Raw genomic sequence first — 22088 nt, forward strand, 5'->3', positions numbered from 1 at the left:
TGCCCAGTGTATTGGTAGCACATGTCCAGATAAATACAGCCTCACTAATGACACTTAACTGTATAAGTCAGCCACAGTCAATATAGCAACTGTATAAGTCAGCCACAGTCAATACAGTCCACAGCTTATTCTCACTCAAAACAAAATTATATATACATTTCTTATTACAACATGTGTTTATTAATACTGTGAGCAAAAACAATAATGCCATATGACAACTAATTTATACTAATTGTCACCCTATATATCAACACCTGTCTCTACAATTCTGCCTTGACTTTTTGGTTTCTTAGACTATGGAATAAAACAGTCTACATACAAATCTGGAAAAATCATACTTTGAGAATAATTCAGGAAACATTTAACGTAAACATAAACTAATGAAAAGAGTGATTGATTTTGCTGACAATCATTTGTTCAGCGAGTTACGCCTGGCACTTCAGTGATAGAGTCATTCTCATGACTTTGCCGATTTAGTGCAGGAGCCTGACATAGTGATTGGCAATGATATAACAGTCATTTTACTGATCTTTCACAAGTCTTATGCATGTGCAAATACCCAAGAGAGTTCAAAGGGCACAGCTAAAGGTTATTTCTAGTGGATAACCGAAATGTCACTTCTGAAGGTTAATGTGAATCTTGTGCAAAAATGAAATGATTTTGTTTAATGTCATGGATTCGCTGGAGGGTTATTTGGCTAACATTTCAGTGTCCATTTTACAAAATATGCTACACTTTCACTTATAGTACAGTGGACGTGCAATTGCCCAATAAACCTCATTTGAAGTCTACAAAATAAACGTAAAATTGGGTATGTTGTTTTCCACTTAATGATAAGCATAAAAGGGAATATAGCTGAGACACCAGTGAATAAATGTGGTTCATTGAACTGCTTTAGATATCTAGATATAGCAAAGAAAGTAGGACACTCAAACAGAAATATAAATTATTGCACTGGATATGTAAGTGACACATTGATTAACTGCAATATTTAGAATTGGATTTTTCTATTGCTGTTAAATGCTTTTTTTTGACAGCTTGAAGTACATGTAAGAAGTTGTTTAATTTATTTCTATTACACTAATGATAAACAAATTCAGAGCACCATATTTCTTTTAGAGTGATTTATGTTGAGATTCACTTTCTATTTAAATGATTACCATTTATGTGTTGATTCACCATCAGTGAACTTCAGTGGTCCCAACACTTAACAATTAGATTTCTGTTACACAGCTAATGGATAACTTAATCTCTCTAGAAACATATTTGTTCCTTATTGTTCCTAATTCCAGTGACTTACATAGCTAAGGTGACATATCCTGAGAAAGGAATTATACTTTTAAGTATGACACAGCCTCTAGGCATCAAACATTAGGAACTGTATCCATGAAATTCCAATATATACATATATATATATATATATATATATATATATATATATATATATGCATTGTAGTTTCTTGTGACTGCCTGGTATCCTTGATCACAAACTGGCATGGTATTGTATTTAAAGTTTATGAGAAGTCCAAATATAAGTTAGTCACAAACTAAGATAAGAGGCTATGCAAAGGTGTAGGTGTAAACTCTCTGTCCAAGTCCCCATGCTGTAGTCCTTTTGGTAAGATATGTATCAAGGAGAAAACAATTCGCTGAACAGTTACTACTGGGAAATGTAAAAGAGAGCCATGACTTCACAGACATTGAATAAGCTTTGTGGGAAAAGCCAGTCCTGTTGTGTGGCATAAGGGGATGGAGCCCCCATTATGACATGATAACCAGAAATCAACTAGCAGTTTGATCACCAGGGAGGCTGCAGTGGGATAAGTTAGAAACACAGGCTTTGTGGGCTTATCCATTCTGGGAGGGAAGATTTTCTGCCTATGATGCAGATCATCCCCGCTGATGAGAATGTGTCATAATCACAATCATCAGATAGTTGGTAATACTACAATATCTGAAGATGGGTCAGAGCTAACTAATGTCACATGTACTGATGTACATGACATCCCTAGAGCCAGACAGTTAGGGCAAAACCAAAAAATCACACATATATCCAGGGCCAGTGCATGCAAAGCTGCAGTGCACTCCTCTCCACTTCCCATTCCAACCCTCCATGGGTGCAGTCTCAACCTCAGAGGACACTACTGGGTACCCTTAAGGCCAAACGGTGCAGCTGGGGATGTGCAAATGGGGAAGAGAAAATAAATATAAGTCCCTCTGCTAATTTTTTAGTCAATAAATAAATCTACAAGCAAAGTCCAGAGTATGTAACACTTTGACTCCAAGTGTAATGGAGCCACTACTTTAATAAAAGGCTTGGTTTTCTAAACTAGCATGAATACAGAATATCTTTTGCAAAGCTGTTTTCCATATCTGTAGTTATAGTGTTGGGTTACATGTATTTAAGTACTGTCAAGCATATGCAACAGATTAACCTTCCAAAATGAGAATATTGTAGCTTTTAGCAGGTAAAAGAAACTGCTGTTTCAAAATGTCCCTTTTAATCTTTTATGTATATATAGTTTAATCAAAATATGTCGTTTTAAATATGATGATGTTTACTTCCAAATCAATGTGTTCCTCTTAGATGGAATAATATTACAGAAAACAAGAAACCTGATTTCAGAAATAATTTATTAAGTGCATGTAAAAAATGCCTGGCATGCCTTTTTTTCTTTTTAACATATGGCAGCAGACATATTTTGCTGAAACAAGCAAGTACACTTTCTGACTACATTTTTCTAGTATTAGTAAATGATTTCTACACATAATAGCCTTTACTACTACTTACAATCAAATGACAAAGACCCTTCTGTAGCACACTTCACATGAGGACATCAGACTACATGTTTTGAACAAGATTCACTTGTTTAAAAAATTCTGCATTGACATTATATCTATGGTTTTATATCTGTGACTCACAACCATGGTGTTATAACCAACACTTTCCCTGGAGAAAAATACTCTCTAATGCCATTAAATATTTATTCAGCCCTGGGGTGATCAGCCTGATTCAGATCAATGCTTAGATGATACTGGATACCTCCCAGTATCCAAATTTTCATAAAATGAACAGTTTTGCCTCATATTTTTGATCTGTTCCTCATAAAATATTTGGATTTCTGGCAAACCATTGCGGATAGAAATTTGTAGATAATAATAGGCATCTGAGTTTCAGACTTCATATTTCAGAAAAATGCATGCTAATACAAAATATGCTTTTCTATCAACTAGATTTAAAAGAGAAATAATTAAACCCGGTCCATGATTCTGATTCCCCACCTTCATTATTTTTGGTTTTGTACAGATGTTTTGTGCTTTGAAGTTGAAAGGTATGCTTGTCTTTTATTTTTATTTTTATTTTATTTAACATTTGTTGACCGGGAAAGTCCGACTAGGTCCCACAGAGCCTGTTTTCAGCGGAGGCCCAGGGAGAAACGCTCCAGATGCATGTCTTTGGATTGTATGTTTGTCTTCCCATGTTTGAGATAACAGACAGGAAATGGCAGAGAAGTTAAAAGAAGAGGAAACATGAAGTTGGGCTCCAGTGAGGGAGAGTGGTAAATCTATACAGAATTACTTTTCTTATGCATGTCTGTCCCCTACTGTGGCCTTGCTACCTAGTGCCCCATGTCCAGTCTAGGTCTATTACCTACTCAATTCCTCCTCAGACTTCCTCCAATTCTGCTGGGTCCAGACATGGAGCCTAAGGGTGTCCTGTGGGTCTTGGTCATCAACATTCCCCTGATTTTTGTTCCTGTGTATCCTTAGCCATCACACTCCCTTCCAGTGCAGTATTGTAGTGACTCTCAGTGGGTGGCTAGGCAATAGTGCATGTGGCATATCACCCCACCTTTGCAGCAGCTCTTCCGTGTTCACCACCTTTTCCATTTTACTCCTCCTTGAGCTACACCCCCTCATAAAACACCTCCAGCCTCTAAAAGAGATCATCACTGGAAACACTACTCCACCCACAGATATGAGCATACCCATCCTTACCTTGCCCCTCTGTCAGTCATCTGAGCCACTAATGATAGCATAATAGTTAGGGAATTAACCTTAGAAATGCAAGGTACAGGGTTTGATTCTGGCCTCTGGTTATTTGCTAAGCTAGAAATGGTCTGACAGACCAACAGCCTAGTATTTACCTTTGAAAATATGAACCTATAATCAAATCAAGGCCAGCTGTGCTATAGTCACACCTTTATTCCTCTATGGTGCCCGAATGGCACCTATGTACAGTTACTCAGCAGGGTTTTCTTTGAAGAGCAACATTAATATGGCCTGTGAGGCCAGTGAAAGAACTCCCTGAAAACTTTAGCAGAACTATTGGATAATGAAATGGTTTCATTGTAGCACTAAAAGAATGAGTTCACATTCAGGACAGAAGACTAACATTCTGAAATTCAGATGGAAGACTAGCATGCTGGGAAACAGATTCCACATAACAATGTGAGATTGCTGAAGATTCCATATAGAATAAGAGAAAATGAAATGAAAATAGATAAAGAAGTCCCTGAAGAGGTGACCCAACAGATTGGTCAAGTTGGTCAGCTAAGAGTAGCTATGGGGTATGTGATATCCAGCTCCATTAAGTACAGACAAACACACACGCACGCACACACACACACATACACACACACACACACACACACACACACACACACACACACACACACACACACACACACACACACACACACACACACACACACACGATCAGCATAGAGAGGGAGGGAGTGTTGAAGGAAATGGCTGCCCTAGGGAAGTAAAGCATAAAACAACAAGAGATTCATCTAAGAGTCTTTGCACATCTGGACAGTGGGCTGGCAGACCCCATAATGGAAATCTTTAATTCAGCAATGGCTAGAGCAGATGTATGTGAGGACAAGCAGATTGCAAGTGTGGCAACCTTGTATAACAAGGGATTAACAAAACTCCAGTGTACTACAGGCCTGTGAGTTTAACAACAGTGTCAGGGAAAGTTAAGCAGAGAATCCTTTAAAGAAAGATGGTAGTGACAATAGAAGATGGCAATCTCCAGTAGAGCAGCTGGCACAGGTTCACAATACAGGAAGCTATAAATCAAACCTGATCCAGTTTTATGATTTGATTCAGTCCTACTCCAGAGGCTGATATGAAATATGGAAGTTGAAGACAGAACAAATACAATAAGGAAATGGATTGATGTATGACTGAAAGGGCAGGACTGGTAAGATTATGCCTGATACTGAGGCATGCCTGTATCTGTATCATGTATGTATGTGTGTATTTACAGAATTATAGCTTAAATATAAAAAAAAGCATTGCATGTGTTTTGTGCCTTCCATGCTTTCAGTCATGGTGGAAACTGTGGTGGTGTCTCCATATTTGTCAGGGAACAAAATGCATATATACTGTTACCCACACACCTACAAATTGTGCTCCTAGAACTTCCGCTTATCACTGATGAGACAGACTTCCACTTATAGCAGTTCCATGTCTCCAGGTGATATTATCACACTTCAGTATATGTTATCCCTGGTGGTCTAGTGCATCCCCCCACCGATTCCTGCACCAAGGTTGTGGTATGTAGTTGATCATGGCTGTTTGATAGGGCTCATTATCAGGATATGTTAGGGATATCTGTGCTGTTCTAAATGGCTGTGTAGATTCCTTCCTGGAGGTGGTTTGGGAGAGAGAGAGATACATAGCAATTAGCAAATGTGTTTCTTTCAGAATGCCTCATTAGCAGTCAGCAAGATCACCAAGCCAGTCCTTGAGGTGCTGCACATAGTCATGGCAGGGGATTGTGCAGGCCTATGTTAGAGCAGGTGCTAAACTAGGAAAAGGTACCTCAATGTGTACCCTAATGAATGTTATCCTTAAAAGGCACATCAGTGTGTATCCTAATGAATGGTATCCTTAAAAGGCACCTCAGTGTGTACCCTAATGAATGTTATCCTTAAAAGGCACCTCAGTGTGTACCCTAATGAATGTTATCCTTAAAAGGTACCTCAATGTGTACCCTAATGAATGTTATCCTTAAAAAGGTACCTCAGTGTGTACCCCAATGAATGTTATCCTTAAAAGGCACCTCAGTGTGTACCCTAATGAATGTTATCCTTAAAAGGTACCTCAATGTGTACCCCAATGAACATAACCCTTAAAAGGTACATCAATGAGTACCCTAATGAACATTACCCTTAAAAGGTACCTCAGTGTGTACCCTAATGGATGTTATCTTTAAAAGATACCTCAATGTGTACCCTAATGATTATTATCCATAAAAGGTACGTCAATGTGCATCCTAATGAATGTTATCCTTAAAAGGTACCTCAATGTGTACCCTAATGAATGTTATCCTTAAAAGATACCTTAATGTGTACCCTAATGAATATTATCCTTAAAAGGTACTTAAATGTGAACCCTAATGAAAGTTATCCTTAAAAGGTACCTCAGTGTGTACACTAATAAATGTTATCCTTAAAAGGTACCTCAGTGTGTACCCTAATGAATGTTATCTTAAAAGATACCTCAGTGTGTACCCTAATGAATGTAATCCTTAAAAGGTACCTCAGTGTGTACCCTAATGAATGTTATCTTAAAAGATACCTCAGTGTGTACCCTAATGAATGTAATCCTTAAAAGGTACCTCAGTGTGTACCCTAATGAATGTTATCCTTAAAAGGTATCTCAGTGTGTACCCTAATGAATGCTAACCTTAAAAGGTACATCAATGTGTACCCTAATGAACATTACCCTTAAAAGGTACCTCAGTGTGTACCCTAATGAATGTTATCCTTAAAAGATATCTAAATATGTACCCTAATGAATGTTATCCTTAAAAGGTACCACAATGTGTACCCTAATGAATGTTATCCTTAAAAGGTACCTCAGTGTGTACTATAATGAATGTTATCCTTAAAAGGTACCTCAGTGTGCACCCTGATGAATGTTAACCTTAAAATATACCTCAATGTGTACCCTAATTAATATTATCCTTAAAAGGTACCTCAGTGTGTACCCTAATGAATGTTATCCTTAAAAGGTACTACAATGTGTACACTAATGAATACTATACTTAAAAGGTACCGCAATGCGTACCCTAATGAATGTTATCCTTAAAAGGTACCTCAGTGGGTACCCTAATGAATATTATCCTTAAAAGCTACTTCAATGTGTACCCTAATGAATGTTCCTTAAAAGTTACCTCAATTTGCAGCTTAATGAATATTATCCTTAAAAGGTACCTCAGTGGGTAAATTAATGAATGTTACCCTTAAAAGGTACCTCAGTGTGTACCCTAATGAATGTTATCCTTAAAAGGTACCTCAGTGTGTACCCTAATGAATGTTATCCTTAAAAGGTACCTCAATGTGTACCCTAATGAACATTATCCTTAAAAGGAATCTCATTGTGTACCCTAATGAATGTTATCCTTAAAAAGTACTTCAGTGTGTACCCTAATGAATGTTATCCTTAAAATGTACCACAATGTGTACCCTAATTAATATTATCCTTAAAAGGTACCTCAGTGTGTACCCTAATTAATGTTATCCTTAAAAGGTCCTCAGTGTGTACCCTAATGAATGTTATCCTTAAAAGATACCTTAAGGTGTACCCTAATGAATATTATCCTTAAAAGGTACCTCAATGTGTACCCTAATGAATGTTATCCTTAAAAGGTACCTCAGTGTGTACCCTAATTAATGTTATCCTTAAAAGGTACCTCAAAGTGTACCCTAATGAATATTATCTTTAAAAGGTACCTCAATGTGTCCCCTAATGAATGTATCCTTAAAACGTACCTCAATGTGTACCCTAATGAATGTTTTCCTTAAAAGGTACCTCAATGTGTACCCTAATGAATATTTTCCTTAAAAGGGACTGCAATGTGTAACCTAATGAATGTTATCCATAAAAGGTACCTCAGTGGGTTCCCTAATGAATATTATCATTAAAGGGTACATTGATGTGTACCCTAACGAATGTTATCCTTAAAATTTCCTCAATTTGTACCCTAATGAATGTTATCCTTAAAAGGCACCTCAGTGGGTACCCTAATGAATATTATCCTTAAAAGGTACCTCAATGTGTACCCTAATGAACATTATCCTTAAAAGGAAGATCATTGTGTACCCTAATGAATGTTATCCTTAAAAGTTTCCTCAATTTGTACCCTAATGAATGTTATCCTTAAAAGGCACCTCAGTGGGTACCCTAATGAATACTATCCTTAAAAGGTACCTCAATGTGTACCCTAATGAACATTATCCTTAAAAGGAATCTCATAGTGTACCCTAATGAATGTTATCCTTAAAAAGTACTTCAATGTGTACCCTAATGAATGTTATCCTTAAAATGTACCACAATGTGTACCCTAATTAATGTTATCCTTAAAAGTTTCCTCAATTTGTACCCTAATGAATGTTATCCTTAAAAGGCACCTCAGTGGGTACCCTAATGAATATTATCCTTAAAAGGTACCTCAATGTGTACCCTAATGAACATTATCCTTAAAAGGAATCTCATTGTGTACCCTAATGAATGTTATCCTTAAAAAGTACTTCAATGTGTACCCTAATGAATGTTATCCTTAAAATGTATCACAATGTGTACCCTAATTGATATTATCCTTAAAAGGTACCTCAATGTGTACCCTAATTAATGTTATCCTTAAAAGGTCCTCAGTGTGTACCCTAATGAATGTTATCCTTAAAAGATACCTTAAGGTGTACCCTAATGAATATTATCCTTAAAAGGTACCTCAATGTGTACCCTAATGAATTTTATCCTTAAAAGGTACCTCAGTGTGTACCCTAATTAATGTTATCCTTAAAAGGTATCTCAAAGTGTACCCTAATGAATATTATCATTAAAAGGTACCTCAATGTGTCCCCTAATGAATGTATCCTTAAAACGTACCTCAATGTGTACCCTAATGAATGTTTTCCTTAAAAGTTACCTCAATGTGTACCCTAATGAATATTTTCCTTAAAAGGGACTGTAATGTGTAACCTAATGAATGTTATCCATAAAAGGTACCTCAGTGGGTTCCCTAATGAATATTATCACTAAAAGGGTACATTGATGTGTACCCTAACGAATGTTATCCTTAAAAGTTTCCTCAATTTGTACCCTAATGAATTTTATCCTTAAAAGGCACCTCAGTGGGTACCCTAATGAATATTATCCTTAAAAGGTACCTCAATGTGTACCCTAATGAACATTATCCTTAAAAGGAATCTCATTGTGTACCCTAATGAATGTTATCCTTAAAAAGTACTTCAATGTGTACCCTAATGAATGTTATCCTTAAAATGTACCACAATGTGTACCCTAATTAATGTTATCCTTAAAAGTTTCCTCAATTTGTACCCTAATGAATGTTATCCTTAAAAGGCACCTCAGTGGGTACCCTAATGAATATTATCCTTAAAAGGTACCTCAATGTGTACCCTAATGAACATTATCCTTAAAAGGAATCTCATTGTGTACCCTAATGAATGTTATCCTTAAAAAGTACTTCAATGTGTACCCTAATGAATGTTATCCTTAAAATGTACCACAATGTGTACCCTAATTAATGTTATCCTTAAAAGGTACCTCAGTGTGTACCCTAATTAATGTTAACCTTAAAAGGTCCTCAGTGTGTACCCTAATGAATGTTATCCTTAAAAGATACCTTAAGGTGTACCCTAATGAATATTATCCTTAAAAGGTACTTAAATGTGAACCCTAATGAATGTTATCCTTAAAAGGTACCTCAGTGTGTACACTAATAAATGTTATCCTTAAAAGGTACCTCAGTGTGTACCCTAATGAATGTTATCTTAAAAGATACCTCAGTGTGTACCCTAATGAATGTCATCCGTAAAAGGTACCTCAGTGTGTACCCTAATGAATGTTATCCTTAAAAGTTATCTCAGTGTGTACCCTAATGAATGCTACCCTTAAAAGGTACCTCAATGTGTACCCTAATAAACATTACCCTTAAAAGGTACCTCAGTGTGTACACTAATGAATGTTATCCTAAAAAGATATCTAAATATGTACCCTAATGAATATCCTTAAATGGTACCTCAATGTGTACCCCAATGAATGTTATCCTTAAAAGGAACCTCAGTGTGTACTATAATGAATGTTATCCTTAAAAGCTACCTCAGTGTGCACCCTGATGAATGTTAACCTTAAAAGATACCTCAATGCGTACCCTAATTAATATTATCCTTAAAAGGTACCTCAGTGTGTACCCTAATGAATGTTATCTTTAAAAGGTATCACAATGTGTACACTAATGAATACTATCCTTAAAAGGTACCGCAATGCGTACCCTAATGAATGTTATCCTTAAAAGGTACCTCAGTGGGTACCCTAATGAATATTATCCTTAAAAGCTACTTCAATGTGTACCCTAATGAATGTTCCTTAAAAGTTACCTCAATTTGCAGCTTAATGAATATTATCCTTAAAACGTACCTCAGTGGGTAAATTAATGAATGTTATCCTTAAAAGGTACCTCAGTGTGTACCCTAATGAATGTTATCCTTAAAAGGTACCTTAGTGTGTACACTAATGAATGTTATCCTTAAAAGGTACCTCAATATGTACCCTAATGAATGTTTTCCTTAAAAGTTACCTCAGTGTGTACCCTAATGAATATTATCCTTAAAATGTACCTCGATGTGTACCCTTATGAATGTTATCCTTAAAAGGTACCTCAGTATGTACCCTAATGAATGTTACCCTTAAAAGTACCTCAATGTGTACACTAATGAATATTATCTTTAAAATGTACCTCAATGTGTACACTAATGAATGTTATCCTTAAAAAGTACCTCAGTGTGCACCCTAATGAATGTTATCCTTAAAAGTTACCTCAATTTGTAGCTTAATGAATGTTATCCTTAAAAGGTACCTCAGTGGGTACCCTAATGAATATTATGCTTAAAAGGTACCTCAATGTGTACCCTTATGAATGTTATCCTTAAAAGGTACCTCAGTGGGATCCCTAATGTACCCTAATGAATGTTATCCTTAAAAGTTACCTCAATTTGTAGCTTAATGAATGTTATCCTTAAAAGGTACCTCAGTGGGTACCATAATGAATATTATGCTTAAAAGGTACCTCAATGTGTACCCTAATGAATGTTATCCTTAAAATGTACCTCAGTGTGTACCCTAATGAATGTTATCCTTAAAAGGTACCTCAATGTGTACCCTAATGAATGTTATCCTTAAAAGTTACCTCAGTGTGTACCCTAAAGAATATTATCCTTAAAAGGTACCTCAATGTGTACCCTAATTAATTTTATCCTTAAAAGTTACCTCAGTGTGTACCCTAATTAATGTTATCCTTAAAAGGTACCTCAAAGTGTACCCTAATGAATATTATCTTTAAAAGGTACCTCAATGTGTCCCCTAATGAATGTTTTCCTTAAAAGGTACCTCAATGTGTATCCTAATTAATATTTTCCTTAAAAGGGACTGCAATGTGTAACCTAATGAATGTTATCCTTAAAAGGAACCTCAGTGGGTTCCCTAATGAATATTATCATTAAAGGGTACCTTGATGTGTACCCTAATGAATGTTATCCTTAAAAGTTTCCTCAATTTGTACCCTAATGAATGTTATCCTTAAAAGGCACCTCAGTGGGTACCCTAATGAATATTATCCTTAAAAGGTACCTCAATGTGTACCCTAATGAAATATTATCCTTAAAAGGAATCTCATAGTATACCCTAATGAATGTTATCCTTAAATGTACCCTAATTAATGTTATCCTTAAAATGTAACTCAGTGTGTACCCTAATGAATGTTATCCTTAAAAGGTAACTCATTGTATACCCTAATGAATGTTATCCTTAAGAGGTACTTCAGTGTGTACCCTAATGAATGTTATCCTTAAACGGTACCTCAGGGTGTATCCTTATGAATGTTATCCTTAAAAGGTACCTCAAAGTGTACCCTAATGAATGTTATCCTTAAAAAGTACCTCATTGTATACCCTAATGAATGTTAACCTTAAAAGGTACTTCTGTGTGTACCCTAATGAATGTTATCCTTAAAAGGTACCTCAGTGTGTATCCTTATGAATGTTATCCTTAAAAGGCACCTCAATGTGTACCCTAATGGACATTACCCTTAAAAGGTACCTCAGTGTGTACCCTAATGAATGTTATCCTTAAAAGTTACCTCAGTCTGTACCCTAATGAATGTTATCCTTAAATGGAACCTCAATGTGTACCCTAATGAATGTTTTCCTTAAAAGATACCTCAATGTGTATGCTAATGAATGTTATCCTTAAAAGTTACCTCAGTGTGTACCCTAATGAATGTTGTCCTTAAAAGGTACCTTAATGTATAAACTAATGAATATTATCCTTAAAAGGTACCTCAATGTGTCCCCTAATGAATGTTATCCTTAAAAGGTACCTCAGTGGGTTCCCTAATGAATATTATCATTAAAGGGTACCTTGATGTGTACCCTAATGAATGTAATCCTTAAAAGTTTCCTCAATTTGTACCCTAATGAATGTTATCCTTAAATGTACCTCAGTGGGTACCCTAATGAATATTATCCTTAAAAGGTACCTCAGTGTGTACCCTAATGAATGTTATCCTTAAAAGGTACCTCAGTGTGTACCCTAATGAATGTTATCCTTAAAAGGTAACTCAATGTGTACCCTAATGAACATTATCCTTAAAAGGAATCTCATTGTGTACCCTAATGAATGTTATCCTTAAAAAGTACTTCAGTGTGTACCCTAATGAATGTTATCCTTAAAATGTACCACAATGTGTACCCTAATTAATATTATCCTTAAAAGGTACCTCAGTGTGTACCCTAATTAATTATCCCTAATGAATATTATCCTTAAAAGGTACCTCAATGTGTCCCCTAATGAATGTATCCTTCCTAATGAATATTTTCCTTAAAAGGGACTGCAATGTGTAACCTAATGAATGTTATCCATAAAAGGTACTAATGAATATTATCCCTAAAATTTCCTCAATTTGTACCCTAATGAATGTTATCCTTAAAAGGCACCTCAGTGGGTACCCTAATGAATATTATCCTTAAAAGGTACCTCAATGTGTACCCTAATGAACATTATCCTTAAAAGGAATCTCATTGTGTACCCTAATGAATGTTATCCTTAAAAGTTTCCTCAATTTGTACCCTAATGAATGTTATCCTTAAAAGGCACCTCAGTGGGTACCCTAATGAATACTATCCTTAAAAGGTACCTCAATGTGTACCCTAATGAACATTATCCTTAAAAGGAATCTCATAGTGTACCCTAATGAATGTTATCCTTAAAAAGTACTTCAATGTGTACCCTAATGAATGTTATCCTTAAAATGTACCACAATGTGTACCCTAATTAATGTTATCCTTAAAAGTTTCCTCAATTTGTACCCTAATGAATGTTATCCTTAAAAGGCACCTCAGTGGGTACCCTAATGAATATTATCCTTAAAAGGTACCTCAATGTGTACCCTAATGAACATTATCCTTAAAAGGAATCTCATTGTGTACCCTAATGAATGTTATCCTTAAAAAGTACTTCAATGTGTACCCTAATGAATGTTATCCTTAAAATGTATCACAATGTGTACCCTAATTAATATTATCCTTAAAAGGTACCTCAGTGTGTACTCTAATTAATGTTATCCTTAAAAGGTCCTCAGTGTGTACCCTAATGAATGTTATCCTTAAAAGATACCTTAAGGTGTACCCTAATGAATATTATCCTTAAAAGGTACCTCAATGTGTACCCTAATGAATTTTATCCTTAAAAGGTACCTCAGTGTGTACCCTAATTAATGTTATCCTTAAAAGGTATCTCAAAGTGTACCCTAATGAATATTATCTTTAAAAGGTACCTCAATGTGTCCCCTAATGAATGTATCCTTAAAACGTACCTCAATGTGTACCCTAATGAATGTTTTCCTTAAAAGGTACCTCAATGTGTACCCTAATGAATATTTTCCTTAAAAGGGACTGCAATGTGTAACCTAATGAATGTTATCCATAAAAGGTACCTCAGTGGGTTCCCTAATGAATATTATCATTAAAGGGTACATTGATGTGTACCCTAACGAATGTTATCCTTAAAAGTTTCCTCAATTTGTACCCTAATGAATGTTATCCTTAAAAGGCACCTCAGTGGGTACCCTAATGAATATTATCCTTAAAAGGTACCTCAATGTGTACCCTAATGAACATTATCCTTAAAAGGAATCTCATTGTGTACCCTAATGAATGTTATCCTTAAAAAGTACTTCAATGTGTACCCTAATGAATGTTATCCTTAAAATGTACCACAATGTGTACCCTAATTAATGTTATCCTTAAAAGTTTCCTCAATTTGTACCCTAATGAATGTTATCCTTAAAAGGCACCTCAGTGGGTACCCTAATGAATATTATCCTTAAAAGGTATCTCAATGTGTACCCTAATGAACATTATCCTTAAAAGGAATCTCATTGTGTACCCTAATGAATGTTATCCTTAAAAGTTTCCTCAATTTGTACCCTAATGAATGTTATCCTTAAAATGTACCACAATGTGTACCCTAATTAATGTTATCCTTAAAAGGTACCTCAGTGTGTACCCTAATTAATGTTAACCTTAAAAGGTCCTCAGTGTGTACCCTAATGAATGTTATCCTTAAAAGATAACTTAAGGTGTACCCTAATGAATATTATCCTTAAAAGGTACTTAAATGTGAACCCTAATGAATGTTATCCTTAAAAGGTACCTCAGTGTGTACACTAATAAATGTTATCCTTAAAAGGTACCTCAGTGTGTACCCTAATGAATGTTATCTTAAAAGATACCTCAGTGTGTACCCTAATGAATGTCATCCGTAAAAGGTACCTCAGTGTGTACCCTAATGAATGTTATCCTTAAAGTTATCTCAATGTGTACCCTAATGAATGCTACCCTTAAAAGGTACCTCAATGTGTACCCTAATGAACATTACCCTTAAAAGGTACCTCAGTGTGTACACTAATGAATGTTATCCTAAAAAGATATCTAAATATGTACCCTAATGAATGTTATCCTTAAATGGTACCGCAATGTGTACCCTAATGAATGTTATCCTTAAAAGGAACCTCAGTGTGTACTATAATGAATGTTATCCTTAAAAGCTACCTCAGTGTGCACCCTGATGAATGTTAACCTTAAAAGATACCTCAATGTGTACCCTAATTAATATTATCCTTAAAAGGTACCTCAGTGTGTACCCTAATGAATGTTATCTTTAAAAGGTATCACAATGTGTACACTAATGAATACTATCCTTAAAAGGTACCGCAATGCGTACCCTAATGAATGTTATCCTTAAAAGGTACCTCAGTGGGTACCCTAATGAATATTATCCTTAAAAGCTACTTCAATGTGTACCATAATGAATGTTCCTTAAAAGTTACCTCAATTTGTAGCTTAATGAATATTATCCTTAAAAGGTACCTCAGTGGGTACCCTAATGAATATCATGCTTAAAAGGTACTTCAATGTGTACCCTAATGAATGCTATTCGTAAAAGGTACCTCAGTGGGAAAACTAATGAATGTTACCCTTAAAAGGTACCTCAGTCTGTACCCTAATGAATGTTATCCTTAAAAGGTACCTCAGTGAGTACCCTAATGAAAGTTATCCTTAAAAGGTACCTCAATATGTACCCTAATAAATGTTATCCTTAAAAGGTATCTCAGTGTGTACCCTAATGAATATTATCCTTAAAATGTACCTCAATGTGTACCCTTATGAATGTTATCCTTAAAAGGTACCTCAATATGTACCCTAATGAATGTTATCCTTAAAAGTACCTCAATGTATACACTAATGAATATTATCTTTAAAAGGTACCTCAATGTGTACCCTAATGAATGTTATCCTTAAAAAGTACCTCGGTGTGCACCCTAATGAATGTTATCCTTAAAAGTTACCTTGATTTGTAGCTTAATGAATGTTATCCTTAAAAGGTACCTCAGTGGGTACCCTAATGAATATTATGCTTAAAAGGTACCTCAATGTGTACCCTTATGAATGTTATCCTTAAAAGGTACCTCAGTGGGATCCCTAATGAATATTAACATTAAAGGGTACCTTGATGTGTACCCTAATGAATGTTATCCTTAAAAGTTACCTCAATTTGTAGCTTAATGAATGTTATCCTTAAAAGGTACCTCAGTGGGTACCATAATGAATATTATGCTTAAAAGGTACCTCAATGTGTACCCTAATGAATGTTATCCTTAAAATGTACCTCAGTGTGTACCCTAATGAATGTTATCCTTAAAAGGTACCTCAATGTGTACCCTAATGAATGTTATCCTTAAAAGTTACCTCAATGTGTACCCTAAAGAATATTATCCTTAAAAGGTCCCTCAATGTGTACCCTAATTAATTTTATCCTTAAAAGTTACCTCAGTGTGTACCCTAATTAATGTTATCCTTAAAAGGTACCTCAAAGTGTACCCTAATGAATATTATCTTTAAAAGGTACCTCAATGTGTCCCCTAATGAATGTTTTCCTTAAAAGGTACCTCAATGTGTACCCTAATTAATATTTTCCTTAAAAGGGACTGCAATGTGTAACCTAATGAATGTTATCCTTAAAAGGAACCTCAGTGGGTTCCCTAATGAATATTATCATTAAAGGGTACCTTGATGTGTACCCTAATGAATGTTATCCTTAAAAGTTTCCTCAATTTGTACCCTAATGAATGTTATCCTTAAAAGGCACCTCAGTGGGTACCCTAATGAATATTATCCTTAAAAGGTACCTCAATGTGTACCCTAATGAAATATTATCCTTAAAAGGAATCTCATAGTATACCCTAATGAATGTTATCCTTAAAATGTACCACAATGTGTACCCTAATTAATGTTATCCTTAAAATGTAACTCAGTGTGTACCCTAATGAATGTTATCCTTAAAAGGTACCTCATTGTATACCCTAATGAATGTTATCCTTAAGAGGTACTTCAGTGTGTACCCTAATGAATGTAATCCTTAAACGGTACCTCACTGTGTATCCTTATGAATGTTATCCTTAAAAGGTACCTCAAAGTGTACCCTAATGAATGTTATCCTTAAAAAGTACCTCATTGTATACCCTAATGAATGTTAACCTTAAAAGGTACTTCTGTGTGTACCCTAATGAATGTTATCCTTAAAAGGTACCTCAGTGTGTATCCTTATGAATGTTATCCTTAAAAGGCACCTCAATGTGTACCCTAATGGACATTACCCTTAAAAGGTACCTCAGTGTATACCCTAATGAATGTTATCCTTAAAAGTTACCTCAGTCTGTACCCTAATGAATGTTATCCTTAAATGGAACCTCAATGTGTACCCTAATGAATGTTTTCCTTAAAAGATACCTCAATGTGTATGCTAATGAATGTTATCCTTAAAAGTTACCTCAGTGTGTACCCTAATGAATGTTGTCCTTAAAAGGTACCTTAATGTATAAACTAATGAATATTATCCTTAAAAGGTACCTCAATGTGTCCCCTAATGAATGTTATCCTTAAAAGGTACCTCAGTGGGTTCCCTAATGAATATTATCATTAAAGGGTACCTTGATGTGTACCCTAATGAATGTAATCCTTAAAAGTTTCCTCAATTTGTACCCTAATGAATGTTATCCTTAAATGTACCTCAGTGGGTACCCTAATGAATATTATCCTTAAAAGGTACCTCAATGTGTACCCTAATGAACATTATCCTTAAAAGGAACCTCATTGTGTACCCTAATGAATGTTATCCTTAAAAGTTATCTCAGTGTGTACCCTAATGAATGCTACCCTTAAAAGGTACCTCAATGTGTACCCTAATGAACATTACCCTTAAAAGGTACCTCAGTGTGTACACTAATGAATGTTATCCTAAAAAGATATCTAAATATGTACCCTAATGAATGTTATCCTTAAATGGTACCTCAATGTGTACCCTAATGAATGTTATCCTTAAAAGGAACCTCAGTGTGTACTATAATGAATGTTATCCTTAAAAGGTACCTCAGTGTGTACCCTAATGAATGTTATCTTTAAAAGGTATCACAATGTGTACACTAATGAATACTATCCTTAAAAGGTACCGCAATGCGTAACCTAATGAATGTTATCCTTAAAAGTTACCTTGATTTGTAGCTTAATGAATGTTATCCTTAAAATGTACCTCAGTGGGTACCCTAATGAATATTTTGCTTAAAAGGTACCTCAATGTGTACCCTTATGAATGTTATCCTTAAAAGGTACCTCAGTGGGAGCCCTAATGAATATTAACAATAAAGGGTACCTTGATGTGTACCCTAATGAATGTTATCCTTAAAAGTTACCTCAATTTGTAGCTTAATGAATGTTATCCTTAAAAGGTACCTCAGTGGGTACCATAATGAATATTATGCTTAAAAGGTACCTCAATGTGTACCCTAATGAATGTTATCCTTAAAATGTACCTCAGTGTGTACCCTAATGAATGTTATCCTTAAAAGGTACCTCAATGTGTACCCTAATGAATGTTATCCTTAAAAGGTACCTCAGTGTGTACCCTAAAGAATATTATCCTTAAAAGGTACCTCAATGTGTACCCTAATGAATGTTAACCTTAAAAGGTACTTCTGTGTGTACCCTAATGAATGTTATCCTTAAAAGGTACCTCAGTGTGTATCCTTATGAATGTTATCCTTAAAAGGCACCTCAATGTGTACCCTAATGGACATTACCCTTAAAAGGTACCTCAGTGTGTACCCTAATGAATGTTATCCTTAAAAGTTACCTCAGTCTGTACCCTAATGAATGTTATCCTTAAATGGAACCTCAATGTGTACCCTAATGAATGTTTTCCTTAAAAGATACCTCAATGTGTATGCTAATGAATGTTATCCTTAAAAGTTACCTCAGTGTGTACCCTAATGAATGTTGTCCTTAAAAGGTACCTTAATGTATAAACTAATGAATATTATCCTTAAAAGGTACCTCAATGTGTCCCCTAATGAATGTTATCCTTAAAAGGTACCTCAGTGGGTTCCCTAATGAATATTATCATTAAAGGGTACCTTGATGTGTACCCTAATGAATGTAATCCTTAAAAGTTTCCTCAATTTGTACCCTAATGAATGTTATCCTTGAATGTACCTGGTGGTACTTAAATGTTGCCTAATGAATATTATCCTTAAAAGGTACCTCAATGTGTACCCTAATGAACATTATCCTTAAAAGGAACCTCATTGTGTACCCTAATGAATGTTATCCTTTAAAAGTCTCAGTGTAGTGTCTAAATGATGCTGCCAACAAGGTAGGTACCTCAATGTGTATATGAACATTAAAAGGTACCTCAGTGTGTACACTAATGAATGTTATCCTAAAAGATATCTAAATATGTACCCTAATGAATGTTATCAAAGGAACAAAGGTACCTCAGTGTGTACCCTAATGAATGTTATCTTTAAAAGGTATCACAATGTGTACACTAATGAATACTATCTAATGAATGTTATCCTTAAAAGTTACCTTGATTTGTAGCTTAATGAATGTTATCCTTAAAATGTACCTCAGTGGGTACCCTAATGAATATTTTGCTTAAAAGGTACCTCAATGTGTACCCTTATGAATGTTATCCTTAAAAGGTACCTCAGTGGGAGCCCTAATGAATATTAACAATAAAGGGTACCTTGATGTGTACCCTAATGAATGTTATCCTTAAAAGTTACCTCAATTTGTAGCTTAATGAATGTTATCCTTAAAAGGTACCTCAGTGGGTACCATAATGAATATTATGCTTAAAAGGTACCTCAATGTGTACCCTAATGAATGTTATCCTTAAAATGTACCTCAGTGTGTACCCTAATGAATGTTATCCTTAAAAGGTACCTCAATGTGTACCCTAATGAATGTTATCCTTAAAAGGTACCTCAGTGTGTACCCTAAAGAATATTATCCTTAAAAGGTACCTCAATGTGTACCCTAATGAATTTTATCCTTAAAAGGTACCTCAGTGTGTACCCTAATTAATGTTATCCTTAAAAGGTACCTCAAAGTGTACCCTAATGAATATTATCTTTAAAAGGTACCTCAATGTGTCCCCTAATGAATGTTTTCCTTAAAAGATACCTCAATGTGTACCCTAATGAATATTTTCCTTAAAAGGGACTGCAATGTGTAACCTAATGAATGTTATCCTTAAAAGGAACCTCAGTGGGTTCCCTAATGAATATTATCATTAAAAAGTTTCCTCAATTTGTACCCTAATGAATGTTATCCTTAAAAGGCACCTCAGTGGGTACCCTAATGAATATTATCCTTAAAAGGTACCTCAATGTGTACCCTAATGAAATATTATCCTTAAAAGGAATCTCATAGTGTACCCTAATGAATGTTATCCTTAAAATGTACCACAATGTGTACCCTAATTAATGTTATCCTTAAAATGTAACTCAGTGTGTACCCTAATGAATGTTATCCTTAAAAGGTACCTCATTGTATACCCTAATGAATGTTATCCTTAAGAGGTACTTCAGTGTGTACTCTAATGAATGTTATCCTTAAACGGTACCTCAGGGTGTATCCTTATGAATGTTATCCTTAAAAGGTACCTCAAAGTGTACCCTAATGAATGTTAAACTTAAAAAGTACCTCATTGTATACCCTAATGAATGTTATCCTTAAAAGGTACTTCTGTGTGTACCCTAATGAATGTTATCCTTAAAAGGTACCTCAGTGTGTATCCTTATGAATGTTATCCTTAAAAGACACCTCAATATGTACCCTAATGGACATTACCCTTAAAAGGTACCTCAGTGTGTACCCTAATGAATGTTATCCTTAAAAGTTACCTCAGTCTGTACCCTAATGAATGTTATCCTTAAATGGAACCTCAATGTGTACCCTAATGAATGTTTTCCTTAAAAGATACCTCAATGTGTATGCTAATGAATGTTATCCTTAAAAGTTACCTCAGTGTGTAGTGTACCCCTAATGAATGTTGTCCTTAAAAAAGGTACCTCAATGTGTCCCCTAATGAATGTTATCCTTAAATGTACCTCAGTGGGTACCCTAATGAATATTATCCTTAAAAGGTACCTCAATGTGTACCCTAATGAACATTATCCTTAAAAGGAACCTCATTGTGTACCCTAATGAATGTTATCCTTAAAAAGTACCTCAGTGTATACCCTAATGAATGTTATCCTTAAAATGTACCTCAATTTGTACCCTAATTAATGTTATCCTTAAAAGCTATCCCAGTGTGTACCCTAATGACTGTTATCCTTAAAAGGTACCTCATTGTATAACCTAATGAATGTTATCCTTAAAAAGTACTTCAGTGTGTACCCTAATGAATGTTATCCTTAAAAGATACCTCAGTGTGTATCCTTATGAATGTTATCCTTAAAAGGCACCTCAATGTGTACCCTAATGGACATTACCCTTAAAAGGTACCTCAGTGTGTACCCTAATGAATGTTATCCTTAAAAGTTACCTCAGTCTGTACCCTAATGAATGTTATCCTTAAATGGAACCTCAATGTGTACCCTAATGGATGTTTTCCTTAAAAGGTACCTCAATGTGTACGCTAATGAATGTTATCATTAAAAGTTACCTCAGTGTGTACCCTAATGAATGTTATCCTTAAAAGGTACCTTAATGTGTAAACTAATGAATATTATCCTTAAAAGGTACCGCAATGTGTACCCTAATGAATGTTATCTTTAAAAGGTAACTCAGTTGGTTCCCTAATGAATATTATCTTTAAAGGGTACCTCGATGTGTACCCTAATTAATGTTATCCTTAAAAGGTACCTCAATGTGTACCCTAATTAATGTTATCCTTAAAAGGTACCTCAATGTGTACCCTAATGAATGTTTTCCTTAAAAGGTATCTCAATGTGTACCCTAATGAATATTTTCCTTAAAACGTACCTCAGTGGGTTCCCTAATGAATATTATCATTAAAGGGTACCTTGATGTGTACACTAATGAATGTTACCCTTAAACGTTTCCTCAATTTGTACCCTAATGAATGTTATCCTTAAAAGGTACCTCAGTGTATACCCTAATGAATGTTATACTTATAAGGTA

This window comes from Protopterus annectens, chromosome 15.part0 (genome assembly GCF_019279795.1).
Source record: "Protopterus annectens isolate FY-2018-M chromosome 15.part0, PAN1.0, whole genome shotgun sequence".
Classification (NCBI taxonomy): Eukaryota; Metazoa; Chordata; order Ceratodontiformes; family Protopteridae; genus Protopterus; species Protopterus annectens.